This window comes from Hypanus sabinus, unplaced genomic scaffold, assembly GCF_030144855.1.
Source record: "Hypanus sabinus isolate sHypSab1 unplaced genomic scaffold, sHypSab1.hap1 scaffold_43, whole genome shotgun sequence".
Classification (NCBI taxonomy): domain Eukaryota; kingdom Metazoa; phylum Chordata; class Chondrichthyes; order Myliobatiformes; family Dasyatidae; genus Hypanus; species Hypanus sabinus.
Window position 1 is genome coordinate 1,764,177 of NW_026781307.1, and position 18,684 is coordinate 1,782,860.

The window sequence follows — 18,684 nt, forward strand, 5'->3', positions numbered from 1 at the left end:
TCTTTGGAGTGTAGAATGTTGAAGGGGGGACTTGATAGATGTATTTAAAATTATGAGGGGGATAGATAGAGTTGACGTGGATAGGCTTTTTCCATTGAGAGTAAGGGAGATTCAAACAAGAGGACATGAGTTGAGAGTTAAGGGGCAAGAGTTTAAGGGTAACACGAGGGGGAATTTCTTTGCTCAGAGAGTGGCAGCTATGTGGAATGAGCTTCCTGTAGAAGTGGTAGAGGCAAGTTTGGTATTGTCATTTAAAGTAAAATTGGAAAGGTGTATGGACAGGAAAGGAATGGAGGGTTATGGGCTGAGTGCGGGCAGGTGGGACTAGGTGAGAGTAAGCATTCGGCACGGACTAGAAGGGCTGAGATGGCCTGTTTCTGTGCTGTAATTGTTATATGGTTATATTAAAGAATGTCCCTCTGGAGCTTCCCGCTCCCTCCCCCTTTTCCCCTCTCCCTGCCCCCCTTCCCACTCTCCGTCCACAACAGAGACCCATACCAGAATGAGGTTTTTGATCACTCACATGTATATAACCATATAATTATTAGTTCAGCAGCATCACAATGTAATGCATAAAATTGTGCTGAAGTCTCAGGTCCCCGAGCCTTATACGTGTGCCTAAAACTTTAGCACGGTTCTGTTTGTGCAAACTTCCCTGGTGTCTTGTCAGTGTGTCTTGATTCACCTGGGCCACGGGGCACACCTTGGGTTCATGTGGTTCATTCCAGTCGTCTCGTGAAGTGCCTCCTCTGTCCTCTCAAGCTGACGAACATTTTTCTCCGGCATTTGTATTTGCATTTTCTCGGGTCGGTGGGACTAGGTGAGAGTGAGCGTTCAGCACGGACTAGAAGGACCGAGATGGCCTGGTTCCGTGCTGTCATTGTTATATGGTTATATGATTGTTGGTGCCAGATGGGGTGGTTTGAGTAATCCAGTGAGCGGCAGTTCTGCCAGCGAAACCGCCTCCGTTAACGAGAGAGGTCGGGGGAGAATGGCCAGACTGGTTCAAGCTGTTAGGAGGGCGACAATAACTCAAGTGACCGTGCGTTACACCCATGGTGTGCAGAAGAGCATCTCTGGCCGCGCGGCACATTGCACCTGGAAGTTGGAGCAACAGGCACAAAATGCTGGAGGAGCTCGGCAGGCCAGACCACATCTATGGAAACGTCGACTGTCTACTCTCCTCCGCAGATGCTGCCTGACCTGCTGAGATCTTCCAGCATTTTGTCTGTGTTGCTTTAGGTCTTCAGCACCTGCAGATTTCCTCGTGTTTGAACCTCGAGGACCATGAGCCGATGCTCCACGGTCACATTTTAGGACAGGAGGTGAAGGTAACTTTATTAGGGTTAGGGTTAGGGTATGTGTATGTCACCACATAGCACCCTGAGGTTCATTTTCTTGCAGGCATACACATAAAGTGAGTGGGTACTGTGAATGGCCGGGCACGAGTGAGAGGGACCTCGGCGGACAAGTGCACTGTTCGTTGGAAGTGGACAGAGTGGTGAAAAGGAGTGTAGCACGCCGGCCTTCATCGATCAGGGTACCAAGTTCAGGAGTTGGGACATCACACAGGCTCCTCATTTTAGAAGAGATGTGCCGGCGTTGGAGAGGGTCCAGAGGCGGCTCACAAGGGAGGTTTCCAGGAATGAAAGGGTTATCACACAAGGAATGTTTGATGGCTTTGGGTCTGTACTGGCTGGAATTCAGAAGGATAAGGGCGGGGGAGGGTAACTCATTGAAACCTTTCCAATGTTGAAAGGCCTGGACAGAGTAGATGTGGAAAGGATGTTTCCCATGGTGGGGGAGACTAGGACAAGAGGACACAGCCTCAAGATAGAGGGGCGCCCTTTCGAAACAGAGATGCGGAGAAATTTCTTCAGCCAACGGGTGGTGAATTTGCGGAATTTGTTGCCACGTGCAGCTATGAAGGCCGGGTCGTTGGGTATATTTAAGGCAGAGATTGATGGGTTCTTGATTGGACATGGAATTAAAGGTTAGGGGGAGAAAGCCAGGGAGTGGGGTTGAGGAGGGTGGGTTGTGTGGGTTGGAGGTCTGTAATGAGAGAAAGAATGTGTGAGTTGGTGGTCTGTGATGAGAGAGAGAGTAGTAGAGATATGGGTGGGCTGTAATGAGAGAATGGGGGATGTTGGTCAACTGTAATGAGAGAGTGGGGGATGTTGGTGAGCTGTAATGAGAGACAGTGAGGATGTTGGTGGGCTGTAATGAGAGAGAAAGTGGGGGTGATGTTGGTGGGCTGTAATGAAAGTGGGGTGATGTGAATGGGCTGTAATGAGAGAGTGGGCGATGTTGGTGAGCTGTAATGAGAGACAGTGAGGATGTTGGTGGGCTGTAATGAGAGAGAAAGTGGGGGTGATGTTGGTGGGCTGTAATGAAAGTGGGGTGATGTGAATGGGCTGTAATGAGAGAGTGGGGGATGTTAGTGGACTGTAATGGGAGAGAGTGGGGGATGTTGGTGAGCTGTAATGAGAGACAGTGGGGGATGTTCGTGAGCTGTAATTAGAGACTGTGGGGAATGTTGGTGGGCTGTAATGAGAGAGTGGGGGATGTTGGTGGGCTGTAATGAGAGAGTGGGGGATGTTGGTGAGCTGTAATGAGAGACAGTGGGGATGTTGGTGGGCTGTAATGAGAGAGAGAGTGGGGGATGTTGGTGAGCAGTAATGAGAGACAGTGGGGGATGTTCGTCAGCTGTAATTAGAGACAGTGGGGGATGTTGGTGGGCTGTAATGAGAGAGAGTGTGGGATGTTGGTGAGCTGTAATGGGAGAGAGTAGGGGTGATATTGGTGGGCTGTAATGAGAGTGGGGTGATGTGGATGGGCTGTAATGAGAGAGTGGGTGATGTTGGTGAGCTGTAATGAGAGACAGTGGGGATGTTGGTGGGCTGTAATGAGAGACAGTGGGGATGTTGGTGGGCTGTAATGAGAGAGAGTGGGGATGTTGGTGGGCTGTAATGAGAGTGGGGTGATGTCGATGGGCTGTAATGAGAGAGTTGGGGATGTTGGGCTGTAATGAGAGAGAGAGAGTAGGAGAGATATGGGTGGGCTGTAATGAGAGAGTGGGGGATGTTGGTGAGCTGTAATGAGAGACAGTGGGGGGTGTTGGTGAGCTGAAATGAGAGAGAGTGGGGATGTTGGTGGGCTGTAATGAGAGACTGTGGGGATGTTGGTGGGCTGTAATGAGAGAGAGTAGGGGTGATGTAGGTAGGCTGTAATGAGAGAGAGTGGGGGATGTTAGTGGACTGTAATGGGAGAGAGTGGTGGGTGTTAGTGGGCTGTAATGAGAGAAAGAATGTATGAGTTGGTGGTCTGTAATGAGAGAGAGAGTAGGAGAGATATGGGTGGGCTGTAATGAGAGAGTGAGGGATGTTGGTGGGCTGTAATGAGGGACAGTGGGGGTGTTGGTGGGCTGTAATGAGAGAGAGTGGGGATGTTGGTGGGCTGTAATGAGAGACTGTGGGGGATGTTCGTGAGCTTTAATGAGAGACAGTGGGGATGTTAGTGGTCTTTAATGAGAGAGAGTGGGGGATGTTGGTGGGCTGTAATGAGAGAGAGTAGGGATGTTGGTGGGCTGTAATGAGAGACAGTGGGGGATGTTCGTGAGCTGTAATGACAGACAGTGGGGATGTTGGTGGGCTGTAATGAGAGAGAGTAGGGGTGATGTTGGTGGGCTGTAATGAGAGTGGGGTGATGTGGATAGGCTGGAATGAGAGAGTGGGGGATGTTGGTGGGCTGTATTGAGAGAGAGTGGGGGATGTTGTTGGGCTGTAATGAGAGAGTGGGGGATGTTGGTGAGCTGTAATGAGAGAGAGAGAGAGAGAGAGTAGGGGTGATGTTGGTAGGCTGTAATCAGAGAGAGTGGGGTATGTTAGTGGGCTGTAATGAGAGAAAGAATGTGTGAGTTGGTGGTCTGTAATGAGAGAGAGAGTAGGAGAGATATTGGTGGGCTGTAATGAGAGAGTGAGGGATGTAGGTGGGCTGTAATGAGAGACAGTGGGGATGTTGGTGGGCTGTAATGAGAGACAGTGGGGGATGTTGGTGAGCCGAATGGGAAACAGTGGGGATGTTGGTGGGCTGTAATGAGAGAGAGAGTAGGGGTGATGATGGTGGGCTGTAATGAGAGAGAGTGGGGGATGTTAGTGGACTGTAATGGGAGAGAGTGGGGGATGTTAGTGGACTGTAATGTGAGAAAGAATGTATGAGTTGGTCTGTAATGAGAGAGAGAGTAGAAGAGATATTTGTGGGCTGTAATGAGAGAGTGAGGGATGTTGGTGGGCTGTAATGAGAGAGAGTAGGGGTGATGTTGGTGGACTGTAATGAGAGTGGGGTGATGTGAATGGGCTGTAATGAGAGAGTGGGTGATGTTGGTGAGCTGTAATGAGAGACAGTGGGGATGTTGGTGGGCAGTAATGAGAGAGAGTGTGGGATGTTGGTGAGCTGTAATGAGAGACAGTGGGAGATGTTGGTGAGCTGAATGGGAGACAGTGGAGATGTTGGTGGGCTGTAATGAGAGAGAGTGGGGGATGTTAGTGGGCCGTAATGAGAGAAAGAATGTGTGAGTTGGTGGTCTGTAATGAGAGAGAGAGTAAGAGAGATATGGGTGGGCTGTAATGAGAGAGTGAGGGATGTTGGTGGGCTGTAATGAGAGACAGTGGGGGTGTTGGTGGGCTGTAATGAGAGAGAGTGGGGATGTTGGTGGGCTGTAATGAGAGACTGTGGGGGATGTTCGTGAGCTTTAATGAGAGACAGTGGGGATGTTAGTGGGCTTTAATGAGAGAGAGTGGGGGATGTTGGTGGGCTGTAATGAGAGAGAGTAGGGATGTTGGTGGGCTGTAATGAGAGACAGTGGGGGATGTTCGTGAGCTGTAATGACAGACAGTGGGGATGTTGGTGGGCTGTAATGAGAGAGAGTGGGGAATGTTGGTGGGCTGTAATGAGAGAGAGTAGGGGTGATGTTGGTGGGCTGTAATGAGAGTGGGGTGATGTGGATAGGCTGGAATGAGAGAGTGGGGGATGTTGGTGGGCTGTATTGAGAGAGAGTGGGGGATGTTGTTGGGCTGTAATGAGAGAGTGGGGGATGTTGGTGGGCTGTAATGAGAGACAGTGGGGGTGTTGGTGGGCTGTAATGAGAGAGAGTGGGGATGTTGGTGGGCTGTAATGAGAGACTGTGGGGGATGTTCGTGAGCTTTAATGAGAGACAGTGGGGATGTTAGTGGGCTTTAATGAGAGAGAGTGGGGGATGTTGGTGGGCTGTAATGAGAGAGAGTAGGGATGTTGGTGGGCTGTAATGAGAGACAGTGTGGGATGTTCGTGAGCTGTAATGACAGACAGTGGGGATGTTGGTGGGCTGTAATGAGAGAGTGGGGGTGTTGGTGGGCTGTAATGAGAGAGAGTAGGGATGTTGGTGGGCTGTAATGAGAGAGTGGGGGATGTTGGTGAGCTGTAATGAGAGAGTGGGGGATGTTGGTGAGCTGTAATGAGAGACAGTGGGGATGTTGGTGGGCTGTAATGAGAGAGAGAGTGGGGGATGTTGGTGAGCAGTAATGAGAGACAGTGGGGGATGTTCGTCAGCTGTAATTAGAGACAGTGGGGGATGTTGGTGGGCTGTAATGAGAGAGAGTGTGGGATGTTGGTGAGCTGTAATGGGAGAGAGTAGGGGTGATATTGGTGGGCTGTAATGAGAGTGGGGTGATGTGGATGGGCTGTAATGAGAGAGTGGGCGATGTTGGTGAGCTGTAATGAGAGACAGTGGGGATGTTGGTGGGCTGTAATGAGAGACAGTGGGGATGTTGGTGGGCTGTAATGAGAGAGAGTGGGGATGTTGGTGGGCTGTAATGAGAGTGGGGTGATGTGGATGGGCTGTAATGAGAGAGTTGGGGATGTTGGTGGGCTGTAATGAGAGAGAGAGAGTAGGAGAGATATGGGTGGGCTGTAATGAGAGAGTGGGGGATGTTGGTGAGCTGTAATGAGAGACAGTGGGGGGTGTTGGTGAGCTGAAATGAGAGAGAGTGGGGATGTTGGTGGGCTGTAATGAGAGACTGTGGGGATGTTGGTGGGCTGTAATGAGAGAGAGTAGGGGTGATGTAGGTAGGCTGTAATGAGAGAGAGTGGGGGATGTTAGTGGACTGTAATGGGAGAGAGTGGTGGGTGTTAGTGGGCTGTAATGAGAGAAAGAATGTATGAGTTGGTGGTCTGTAATGAGAGAGAGAGTAGGAGAGATATGGGTGGGCTGTAATGAGAGAGTGAGGGATGTTGGTGGGCTGTAATGAGGAACAGTGGGGGTGTTGGTGGGCTGTAATGAGAGAGAGTGGGGATGTTGGTGGGCTGTAATGAGAGACTGTGGGGGATGTTCGTGAGCTTTAATGAGAGACAGTGGGGATGTTAGTGGGCTTTAATGAGAGAGAGTGGGGGATGTTGGTGGGCTGTAATGAGAGAGAGTAGGGATGTTGGTGGGCTGTAATGAGAGACAGTGGGGGATGTTCGTGAGCTGTAATGACAGACAGTGGGGATGTTGGTGGGCTGTAATGAGAGAGAGTGGGGAATGTTGGTGGGCTGTAATGAGAGAGAGTAGGGGTGATGTTGGTGGGCTGTAATGAGAGTGGGGTGATGTGGATAGGCTGGAATGAGAGAGTGGGGGATGTTGGTGGGCTGTATTGAGAGAGAGTGGGGGATGTTGTTGGGCTGTAATGAGAGAGTGGGGGATGTTGGTGAGCTGTAATGAGAGAGAGAGAGAGAGAGAGAGAGAGAGTAGGGGTGATGTTGGTAGGCTGTAATCAGAGAGAGTGGGGGATGTTAGTGGACTGTAATGGGAGAGAGTGGGGTATGTTAGTGGGCTGTAATGAGAGAAAGAATGTGTGAGTTGGTGGTCTGTAATGAGAGAGAGAGTCGGAGAGATATTGGTGGGCTGTAATGAGAGAGTGAGGGATGTTGGTGGGCTGTAATGAGAGACAGTGGGGATGTTGGTGGGCTGTAATGAGAGACAGTGGGGGATGTTGGTGAGCCGAATGGGAAACAGTGGGGATGTTGGTGGGCTGTAATGAGAGAGAGAGTAGGGGTGATGATGGTGGGCTGTAATGAGAGAGAGTGGGGGATGTTAGTGGACTGTAATGGGAGAGAGTGGGGGATGTTAGTGGACTGTAATGTGAGAAAGAATGTATGAGTTGGTCTGTAATGAGAGAGAGAGTAGAAGAGATATTTGTGGGCTGTAATGAGAGAGTGAGGGATGTTGGTGGGCTGTAATGAGAGAGAGTAGGGGTGATGTTGGTGGACTGTAATGAGAGTGGGGTGATGTGAATGGGCTGTAATGAGAGAGTGGGTGATGTTGGTGAGCTGTAATGAGAGACAGTGGGGATGTTGGTGGGCTGTAATGAGAGAGAGTGTGGGATGTTGGTGAGCTGTAATGAGAGACAGTGGGAGATGTTGGTGAGCTGAATGGGAGACAGTGGAGATGTTGGTGGGCTGTAATGAGAGAGAGTGGGGGATGTTAGTGGGCCGTAATGAGAGAAAGAATGTGTGAGTTGGTGGTCTGTAATGAGAGAGAGAGTAAGAGAGATATGGGTGGGCTGTAATGAGAGAGTGAGGGATGTTGGTGGGCTGTAATGAGAGACAGTGGGGGTGTTGGTGGGCTGTAATGAGAGAGAGTGGGGATGTTGGTGGGCTGTAATGAGAGACTGTGGGGGATGTTCGTGAGCTTTAATGAGAGACAGTGGGGATGTTAGTGGGCTTTAATGAGAGAGAGTGGGGGATGTTGGTGGGCTGTAATGAGAGAGAGTAGGGATGTTGGTGGGCTGTAATGAGAGACAGTGGGGGATGTTCGTGAGCTGTAATGACAGACAGTGGGGATGTTGGGCTGTAATGAGAGAGAGTGGGGAATGTTGGTGGGCTGTAATGAGAGAGAGTAGGGGTGATGTTGGTGGGCTGTAATGAGAGTGGGGTGATGTGGATAGGCTGGAATGAGAGAGTGGGGGATGTTGGTGGGCTGTATTGAGAGAGAGTGGGGGATGTTGTTGGGCTGTAATGAGAGAGTGAGGGATGTTGGTGGGCTGTAATGAGAGACAGTGGGGGTGTTGGTGGGCTGTAATGAGAGAGAGTGGGGATGTTGGTGGGCTGTAATGAGAGACTGTGGGGGATGTTCGTGAGCTTTAATGAGAGACAGTGGGGATGTTAGTGGGCTTTAATGAGAGAGAGTGGGGGATGTTGGTGGGCTGTAATGAGAGAGAGTAGGGATGTTGGTGGGCTGTAATGAGAGACAGTGTGGGATGTTCGTGAGCTGTAATGACAGACAGTGGGGATGTTGGGCTGTAATGAGAGAGAGTGGGGAATGTTGGTGGGCTGTAATGAGAGAGAGTAGGGGTGATGTTGGTGGGCTGTAATGAGAGTGGGGTGATGTGGATAGGCTGGAATGAGAGAGTGGGGGATGTTGGTGGGCTGTATTGAGAGAGAGTGGGGGATGTTGTTGGGCTGTAATGAGAGAGTGAGGGATGTTGGTGGGCTGTAATGAGAGACAGTGGGGGTGTTGGTGGGCTGTAATGAGAGAGAGTGGGGATGTTGGTGGGCTGTAATGAGAGACTGTGGGGGATGTTCGTGAGCTTTAATGAGAGACAGTGGGGATGTTAGTGGGCTTTAATGAGAGAGAGTGGGGGATGTTGGTGGGCTGTAATGAGAGAGAGTAGGGATGTTGGTGGGCTGTAATGAGAGACAGTGGGGGATGTTCGTGAGCTGTAATGACAGACAGTGGGGATGTTGGTGGGCTGTAATGAGAGAGAGTGGGGAATGTTGGTGGGCTGTAACGAGAGAGAGTAGGGGTGATGTTGGTGTGCTGTAATGAGAGTGGGGTGATGTGGATGGGCTGTAATGAGAGAGTGGGCGATGTTGGTGAGCTGTAATGAGAGACAGTGGGGATGTTGGTGGGCTGTAATGAGAGACAGTGGGGATGTTGGTGGGCTGTAATGAGAGAGAGTGGGGATGTTGGTGGGCTGTAATGAGAGTGGGGTGATGTGGATGGGCTGTAATGAGAGAGTTGGGGATGTTGGTGGGCTGTAATGAGAGAGAGAGAGAGTAGGAGAGATATGGGTGGGCTGTAATGAGAGAGTGGGGGATGTTGGTGAGCTGTAATGAGAGACAGTGGGGGGTGTTGGTGAGCTGAAATGAGAGAGAGTGGGGATGTTGGTGGGCTGTAATGAGAGACTGTAGGGATGTTGGTGGGCTGTAATGAGAGAGAGTAGGGGTGATGTAGGTAGGCTGTAATGAGAGAGAGTGGGGGATGTTAGTGGACTGTAATGGGAGAGAGTGGTGGGTGTTAGTGGGCTGTAATGAGAGAAAGAATGTATGAGTTGGTGGTCTGTAATGAGAGAGAGAGTAGGAGAGATATGGGTGGGCTGTAATGAGAGAGTGGGGGTGTTGGTGGGCTGTAATGAGAGAGAGTAGGGATGTTGGTGGGCTGTAATGAGAGAGTGGGGGATGTTGGTGAGCTGTAATGAGAGAGTGGGGGATGTTGGTGAGCTGTAATGAGAGACAGTGGGGATGTTGGTGGGCTGTAATGAGAGAGAGAGTGGGGGATGTTGGTGAGCAGTAATGAGAGACAGTGGGGGATGTTCGTCAGCTGTAATTAGAGACAGTGGGGGATGTTGGTGGGCTGTAATGAGAGAGAGTGTGGGATGTTGGTGAGCTGTAATGGGAGAGAGTAGGGGTGATATTGGTGGGCTGTAATGAGAGTGGGGTGATGTGGATGGGCTGTAATGAGAGAGTGGGCGATGTTGGTGAGCTGTAATGAGAGACAGTGGGGATGTTGGTGGGCTGTAATGAGAGACAGTGGGGATGTTGGTGGGCTGTAATGAGAGAGAGTGGGGATGTTGGTGGGCTGTAATGAGAGTGGGGTGATGTGGATGGGCTGTAATGAGAGAGTTGGGGATGTTGGTGGGCTGTAATGAGAGAGAGAGAGTAGGAGAGATATGGGTGGGCTGTAATGAGAGAGTGGGGGATGTTGGTGAGCTGTAATGAGAGACAGTGGGGGGTGTTGGTGAGCTGAAATGAGAGAGAGTGGGGATGTTGGTGGGCTGTAATGAGAGACTGTGGGGATGTTGGTGGGCTGTAATGAGAGAGAGTAGGGGTGATGTAGGTAGGCTGTAATGAGAGAGAGTGGGGGATGTTAGTGGACTGTAATGGGAGAGAGTGGTGGGTGTTAGTGGGCTGTAATGAGAGAAAGAATGTATGAGTTGGTGGTCTGTAATGAGAGAGAGAGTAGGAGAGATATGGGTGGGCTGTAATGAGAGAGTGAGGGATGTTGGTGGGCTGTAATGAGGGACAGTGGGGGTGTTGGTGGGCTGTAATGAGAGAGAGTGGGGATGTTGGTGGGCTGTAATGAGAGACTGTGGGGGATGTTCGTGAGCTTTAATGAGAGACAGTGGGGATGTTAGTGGGCTTTAATGAGAGAGAGTGGGGGATGTTGGTGGGCTGTAATGAGAGAGAGTAGGGATGTTGGTGGGCTGTAATGAGAGACAGTGGGGGATGTTCGTGAGCTGTAATGACAGACAGTGGGGATGTTGGTGGGCTGTAATGAGAGAGAGTGGGGAATGTTGGTGGGCTGTAATGAGAGAGAGTAGGGGTGATGTTGGTGGGCTGTAATGAGAGTGGGGTGATGTGGATAGGCTGGAATGAGAGAGTGGGGGATGTTGGTGGGCTGTATTGAGAGAGAGTGGGGGATGTTGTTGGGCTGTAATGAGAGAGTGGGGGATGTTGGTGAGCTGTAATGAGAGAGAGAGAGAGAGAGAGAGAGAGAGAGTAGGGGTGATGTTGGTAGGCTGTAATCAGAGAGAGTGGGGGATGTTAGTGGACTGTAATGGGAGAGAGTGGGGTATGTTAGTGGGCTGTAATGAGAGAAAGAATGTGTGAGTTGGTGGTCTGTAATGAGAGAGAGAGTCGGAGAGATATTGGTGGGCTGTAATGAGAGAGTGAGGGATGTTGGTGGGCTGTAATGAGAGACAGTGGGGATGTTGGTGGGCTGTAATGAGAGACAGTGGGGGATGTTGGTGAGCCGAATGGGAAACAGTGGGGATGTTGGTGGGCTGTAATGAGAGAGAGAGTAGGGGTGATGATGGTGGGCTGTAATGAGAGAGAGTGGGGGATGTTAGTGGACTGTAATGGGAGAGAGTGGGGGATGTTAGTGGACTGTAATGTGAGAAAGAATGTATGAGTTGGTCTGTAATGAGAGAGAGAGTAGAAGAGATATTTGTGGGCTGTAATGAGAGAGTGAGGGATGTTGGTGGGCTGTAATGAGAGAGAGTAGGGGTGATGTTGGTGGACTGTAATGAGAGTGGGGTGATGTGAATGGGCTGTAATGAGAGAGTGGGTGATGTTGGTGAGCTGTAATGAGAGACAGTGGGGATGTTGGTGGGCTGTAATGAGAGAGAGTGTGGGATGTTGGTGAGCTGTAATGAGAGACAGTGGGAGATGTTGGTGAGCTGAATGGGAGACAGTGGAGATGTTGGTGGGCTGTAATGAGAGAGAGTGGGGGATGTTAGTGGGCCGTAATGAGAGAAAGAATGTGTGAGTTGGTGGTCTGTAATGAGAGAGAGAGTAAGAGAGATATGGGTGGGCTGTAATGAGAGAGTGAGGGATGTTGGTGGGCTGTAATGAGAGACAGTGGGGGTGTTGGTGGGCTGTAATGAGAGAGAGTGGGGATGTTGGTGGGCTGTAATGAGAGACTGTGGGGGATGTTCGTGAGCTTTAATGAGAGACAGTGGGGATGTTAGTGGGCTTTAATGAGAGAGAGTGGGGGATGTTGGTGGGCTGTAATGAGAGAGAGTAGGGATGTTGGTGGGCTGTAATGAGAGACAGTGGGGGATGTTCGTGAGCTGTAATGACAGACAGTGGGGATGTTGGGCTGTAATGAGAGAGAGTGGGGAATGTTGGTGGGCTGTAATGAGAGAGAGTAGGGGTGATGTTGGTGGGCTGTAATGAGAGTGGGGTGATGTGGATAGGCTGGAATGAGAGAGTGGGGGATGTTGGTGGGCTGTATTGAGAGAGAGTGGGGGATGTTGTTGGGCTGTAATGAGAGAGTGAGGGATGTTGGTGGGCTGTAATGAGAGACAGTGGGGGTGTTGGTGGGCTGTAATGAGAGAGAGTGGGGATGTTGGTGGGCTGTAATGAGAGACTGTGGGGGATGTTCGTGAGCTTTAATGAGAGACAGTGGGGATGTTAGTGGGCTTTAATGAGAGAGAGTGGGGGATGTTGGTGGGCTGTAATGAGAGAGAGTAGGGATGTTGGTGGGCTGTAATGAGAGACAGTGTGGGATGTTCGTGAGCTGTAATGACAGACAGTGGGGATGTTGGGCTGTAATGAGAGAGAGTGGGGAATGTTGGTGGGCTGTAATGAGAGAGAGTAGGGGTGATGTTGGTGGGCTGTAATGAGAGTGGGGTGATGTGGATAGGCTGGAATGAGAGAGTGGGGGATGTTGGTGGGCTGTATTGAGAGAGAGTGGGGGATGTTGTTGGGCTGTAATGAGAGAGTGAGGGATGTTGGTGGGCTGTAATGAGAGACAGTGGGGGTGTTGGTGGGCTGTAATGAGAGAGAGTGGGGATGTTGGTGGGCTGTAATGAGAGACTGTGGGGGATGTTCGTGAGCTTTAATGAGAGACAGTGGGGATGTTAGTGGGCTTTAATGAGAGAGAGTGGGGGATGTTGGTGGGCTGTAATGAGAGAGAGTAGGGATGTTGGTGGGCTGTAATGAGAGACAGTGGGGGATGTTCGTGAGCTGTAATGACAGACAGTGGGGATGTTGGTGGGCTGTAATGAGAGAGAGTGGGGAATGTTGGTGGGCTGTAACGAGAGAGAGTAGGGGTGATGTTGGTGTGCTGTAATGAGAGTGGGGTGATGTGGATGGGCTGTAATGAGAGAGTGGGCGATGTTGGTGAGCTGTAATGAGAGACAGTGGGGATGTTGGTGGGCTGTAATGAGAGACAGTGGGGATGTTGGTGGGCTGTAATGAGAGAGAGTGGGGATGTTGGTGGGCTGTAATGAGAGTGGGGTGATGTGGATGGGCTGTAATGAGAGAGTTGGGGATGTTGGTGGGCTGTAATGAGAGAGAGAGAGAGTAGGAGAGATATGGGTGGGCTGTAATGAGAGAGTGGGGGATGTTGGTGAGCTGTAATGAGAGACAGTGGGGGGTGTTGGTGAGCTGAAATGAGAGAGAGTGGGGATGTTGGTGGGCTGTAATGAGAGACTGTAGGGATGTTGGTGGGCTGTAATGAGAGAGAGTAGGGGTGATGTAGGTAGGCTGTAATGAGAGAGAGTGGGGGATGTTAGTGGACTGTAATGGGAGAGAGTGGTGGGTGTTAGTGGGCTGTAATGAGAGAAAGAATGTATGAGTTGGTGGTCTGTAATGAGAGAGAGAGTAGGAGAGATATGGGTGGGCTGTAATGAGAGAGTGAGGGATGTTGGTGGGCTGTAATGAGGGACAGTGGGGGTGTTGGTGGGCTGTAATGAGAGAGAGTGGGGATGTTGGTGGGCTGTAATGAGAGACTGTGGGGGATGTTCGTGAGCTTTAATGAGAGACAGTGGGGATGTTAGTGGGCTTTAATGAGAGAGAGTGGGGGATGTTGGTGGGCTGTAATGAGAGAGAGTAGGGATGTTGGTGGGCTGTAATGAGAGACAGTGGGGGATGTTCGTGAGCTGTAATGACAGACAGTGGGGATGTTGGTGGGCTGTAATGAGAGAGAGTGGGGAATGTTGGTGGGCTGTAATGAGAGAGAGTAGGGGTGATGTTGGTGGGCTGTAATGAGAGTGGGGTGATGTGGATAGGCTGGAATGAGAGAGTGGGGGATGTTGGTGGGCTGTATTGAGAGAGAGTGGGGGATGTTGTTGGGCTGTAATGAGAGAGTGGGGGATGTTGGTGAGCTGTAATGAGAGAGAGAGAGAGAGAGAGAGAGAGAGTAGGGGTGATGTTGGTAGGCTGTAATCAGAGAGAGTGGGGGATGTTAGTGGACTGTAATGGGAGAGAGTGGGGTATGTTAGTGGGCTGTAATGAGAGAAAGAATGTGTGAGTTGGTGGTCTGTAATGAGAGAGAGAGTCGGAGAGATATTGGTGGGCTGTAATGAGAGAGTGAGGGATGTTGGTGGGCTGTAATGAGAGACAGTGGGGATGTTGGTGGGCTGTAATGAGAGACAGTGGGGGATGTTGGTGAGCCGAATGGGAAACAGTGGGGATGTTGGTGGGCTGTAATGAGAGAGAGAGTAGGGGTGATGATGGTGGGCTGTAATGAGAGAGAGTGGGGGATGTTAGTGGACTGTAATGGGAGAGAGTGGGGGATGTTAGTGGACTGTAATGTGAGAAAGAATGTATGAGTTGGTCTGTAATGAGAGAGAGAGTAGAAGAGATATTTGTGGGCTGTAATGAGAGAGTGAGGGATGTTGGTGGGCTGTAATGAGAGAGAGTAGGGGTGATGTTGGTGGACTGTAATGAGAGTGGGGTGATGTGAATGGGCTGTAATGAGAGAGTGGGTGATGTTGGTGAGCTGTAATGAGAGACAGTGGGGATGTTGGTGGGCTGTAATGAGAGAGAGTGTGGGATGTTGGTGAGCTGTAATGAGAGACAGTGGGAGATGTTGGTGAGCTGAATGGGAGACAGTGGAGATGTTGGTGGGCTGTAATGAGAGAGAGTGGGGGATGTTAGTGGGCCGTAATGAGAGAAAGAATGTGTGAGTTGGTGGTCTGTAATGAGAGAGAGAGTAAGAGAGATATGGGTGGGCTGTAATGAGAGAGTGAGGGATGTTGGTGGGCTGTAATGAGAGACAGTGGGGGTGTTGGTGGGCTGTAATGAGAGAGAGTGGGGATGTTGGTGGGCTGTAATGAGAGACTGTGGGGGATGTTCGTGAGCTTTAATGAGAGACAGTGGGGATGTTAGTGGGCTTTAATGAGAGAGAGTGGGGGATGTTGGTGGGCTGTAATGAGAGAGAGTAGGGATGTTGGTGGGCTGTAATGAGAGACAGTGGGGGATGTTCGTGAGCTGTAATGACAGACAGTGGGGATGTTGGTGGGCTGTAATGAGAGAGAGTGGGGAATGTTGGTGGGCTGTAATGAGAGAGAGTAGGGGTGATGTTGGTGGGCTGTAATGAGAGTGGGGTGATGTGGATAGGCTGGAATGAGAGAGTGGGGGATGTTGGTGGGCTGTATTGAGAGAGAGTGGGGGATGTTGTTGGGCTGTAATGAGAGAGTGGGGGATGTTGGTGGGCTGTAATGAGAGACAGTGGGGGTGTTGGTGGGCTGTAATGAGAGAGAGTGGGGATGTTGGTGGGCTGTAATGAGAGACTGTGGGGGATGTTCGTGAGCTTTAATGAGAGACAGTGGGGATGTTAGTGGGCTTTAATGAGAGAGAGTGGGGGATGTTGGTGGGCTGTAATGAGAGAGAGTAGGGATGTTGGTGGGCTGTAATGAGAGACAGTAGGTGATGTTCGTGAGCTGTAATGACAGACAGTGGGGATGTTGGTGGGCTGTAATGAGAGAGAGTGGGGAATGTTGGTGGGCTGTAATGAGAGAGAGTTGGGGTGATGTTGGGGCTGTAATGAGAGTGGGGTGATGTTGATAGGCTGGAATGAGAGAGTGGGGGATGTTGGTGGGCTGTATTGAGAGAGAGTGGGGGATGTTGTTGGGCTGTAATGAGAGAGTGAGGGATGTTGGTGGGCTGTAATGAGAGACAGTGGGGGTGTTGGTGGGCTGTAATAAAGAGAGTGGGGATGTTGGTGGGCTGTAATGAGAGACTGTGGGGGATGTTCGTGAGCTTTAATGAGAGACAGTGGGGATGTTAGTGGGCTTTAATGAGAGAGAGTGGGGGATGTTGGTGGGCTGTAATGAGAGACAGTGTGGGATGTTCGTGAGCTGTAATGACAGACAGTGGGGATGTTGGTGGGCTGTAATGAGAGAGTGGGGGTGTTGGTGGGCTGTAATGAGAGAGAGTAGGGATGTTGGTGGGCTGTAATGAGAGAGTGGGGGATGTTGGTGGGCTGTAATGAGAGAGTGGGGGATGTTGGTGAGCTGTAATGAGAGACAGTGGGGATGTTGGTGGGCTGTAATGAGAGAGAGAGTGGGGGATGTTGGTGAGCAGTAATGAGAGACAGTGGGGGATGTTCGTCAGCTGTAATTAGAGACAGTGGGGGATGTTGGTGGGCTGTAATGAGAGAGAGTGTGGGATGTTGGTGAGCTGTAATGGGAGAGAGTAGGGGTGATATTGGTGGGCTGTAATGAGAGTGGGGTGATGTGAATGGGCTGTAATGAGAGAGTGGGTGATGTTGGTGAGCTGTAATGAGAGACAGTGGAGATGTTGGTGGGCTGTAATGAGAGAGAGTGAGGGATGTTAGTGGGCCGTAATGAGAGAAAGAATGTGTGAGTTGGTGGTCTGTAATGAGAGAGCGAGTAAGAGAGATATGGGTGGGCTGTAATGAGAGAGTGACGGATGTTGGTGGGCTGTAATGAGAGAGAGTAGGGGTGATGTTGGTGGACTGTAATGAGAGTGGGGTGATGTGAATGGGCTGTAATGAGAGAGTGGGTGATGTTGGTGAGCTGTAATGAGAGACAGTGGGGATGTTGGTGGGCTGTAATGAGAGAGAGTGTGGGATGTTGGTGAGCTGTAATGAGAGACAGTGGGGGATGTTGGTGAGCTGAATGGGAGACAGTGGAGATGTTGGTGGGCTGTAATGAGAGAGAGTGGGGGATGTTAGTGGGCCGTAATGAGAGAAAGAATGTGTGAGTTGGTGGTCTGTAATGAGAGAGAGAGTAAGAGAGATATGGGTGGGCTGTAATGAGAGAGTGAGGGATGTTGGTGGGCTGTAATGAGAGACAGTGGGGGTGTTGGTGGGCTGTAATGAGAGAGAGTGGGGATGTTGGTGGGCTGTAATGAGAGACTGTGGGGGATGTTCGTGAGCTTTAATGAGAGACAGTGGGGATGTTAGTGGGCTTTAGTGAGAGAGAGTGGGGGATGTTGGTGGGCTGTAATGAGAGAGAGTAGGGATGTTGGTGGGCTGTAATGAGAGACAGTGGGGGATGTTCGTGAGCTGTAATGACAGACAGTGGGGATGTTGGTGGGCTGTAATGAGAGAGAGTGGGGAATGTTGGTGGGCTGTAATGAGAGAGAGTAGGGGTGATGTTGGTGTGCTGTAATGAGAGTGGGGTGATGTGGATAGGCTGGAATGAGAGAGTGGGGGATGTTAGTGGGCTGTATTGAGAGAGAGTGGGGGATGTTGTTGGGCTGTAATGAGAGAGTGGGGGATGTTGGTGAGCTGTAATGAGAGAGAGAGAGAGAGAGAGAGAGAGAGAGTAGGGGTGATGTTGGTAGGCTGTAATCAGAGAGAGTGGGGGATGTTAGTGGACTGTAACGGGAGAGAGTGGGGTATGTTAGTGGGCTGTAATGAGAGTGGGGTGATGTGGATAGGCTGGAATGAGAGAGTGGGGGATGTTAGTGGGCTGTATTGAGAGAGAGTGGGGGATGTTGTTGGGCTGTAATGAGAGAGTGGGGGATGTTGGTGAGCTGTAATGAGAGAGAGAGAGAGAGAGAGAGAGAGAGAGTAGGGGTGATGTTGGTAGGCTGTAATCAGAGAGAGTGGGGGATGTTAGTGGACTGTAACGGGAGAGAGTGGGGTATGTTAGTGGGCTGTAATGAGAGTGGGGTGATGTGGATAGGCTGGAATGAGAGAGTGGGGGATGTTGGTGGGCTGTATTGAGAGAGAGTGGGGGATGTTGTTGGGCTGTAATGAGAGAGTGGGGGATGTTGGTGAGCTGTAATGAGAGAGAGAGAGAGAGAGTAGGGGTGATGTTGGTAGGCTGTAATCAGAGAGAGTGGGGGATGTTAGTGGACTGTAATGGGAGAGAGTGGGGTATGTTAGTGGGCTGTAATGAGAGAAAGAATGTGTGAGTTGGTGGTCTGTAATGAGAGAGAGAGTAGGAGAGATATTGGTGGGCTGTAATGAGAGAGTGAGGGATGTTGGTGGGCTGTAATGAGAGACAGTGGGGATGTTGGTGGGCTGTAATGAGAGACAGTGGGGGATGTTGGTGAGCCGAATGGGAAACAGTGGGGATGTTGGTGGGCTGTAATGAGAGAGAGAGTAGGGGTGATGATGGTGGGCTGTAATGAGAGAGAGTGGGGGATGTTAGTGGACTGTAATGGGAGAGAGTGGGGGATGTTAGTGGACTGTAATGTGAGAAAGAATGTATGAGTTGGTCTGTAATGAGAGAGAGAGTAGAAGAGATATTTGTGGGCTGTAATGAGAGAGTGAGGGATGTTGGTGGGCTGTAATGAGAGAGAGTAGGGGTGATGTTGGTGGACTGTAATGAGAGTGGGGTGATGTGAATGGGCTGTAATGAGAGAGTGGGTGATGTTGGTGAGCTGTAATGAGAGACAGTGGGGATGTTGGTGGGCTGTAATGAGAGAGAGTGTGGGATGTTGGTGAGCTGTAATGAGAGACAGTGGGGGATGTTGGTGAGCTGAATGGGAGACAGTGGAGATGTTGGTGGGCTGTAATGAGAGAGAGTGGGGGATGTTAGTGGGCCGTAATGAGAGAAAGAATGTGTGAGTTGGTGGTCTGTAATGAGAGAGAGAGTAAGAGAGATATGGGTGGGCTGTAATGAGAGAGTGGGGGATGTTGGTGGGCTGTAATGAGAGAGAGTAGGGGTGCTGTTGGTGGGC

General features: G+C 50.7%; 1 protein-coding gene across 4 annotated transcripts in view; it reads left to right on the forward strand.

Moving 5' to 3' along the window:
• The window catches only part of LOC132388878 (protein NLRC3-like), a 143,827-nt gene that overhangs the window by 87,910 nt on the left and 37,233 nt on the right, over nucleotides 1-18,684 (forward strand). The window lies entirely within an intron of this gene.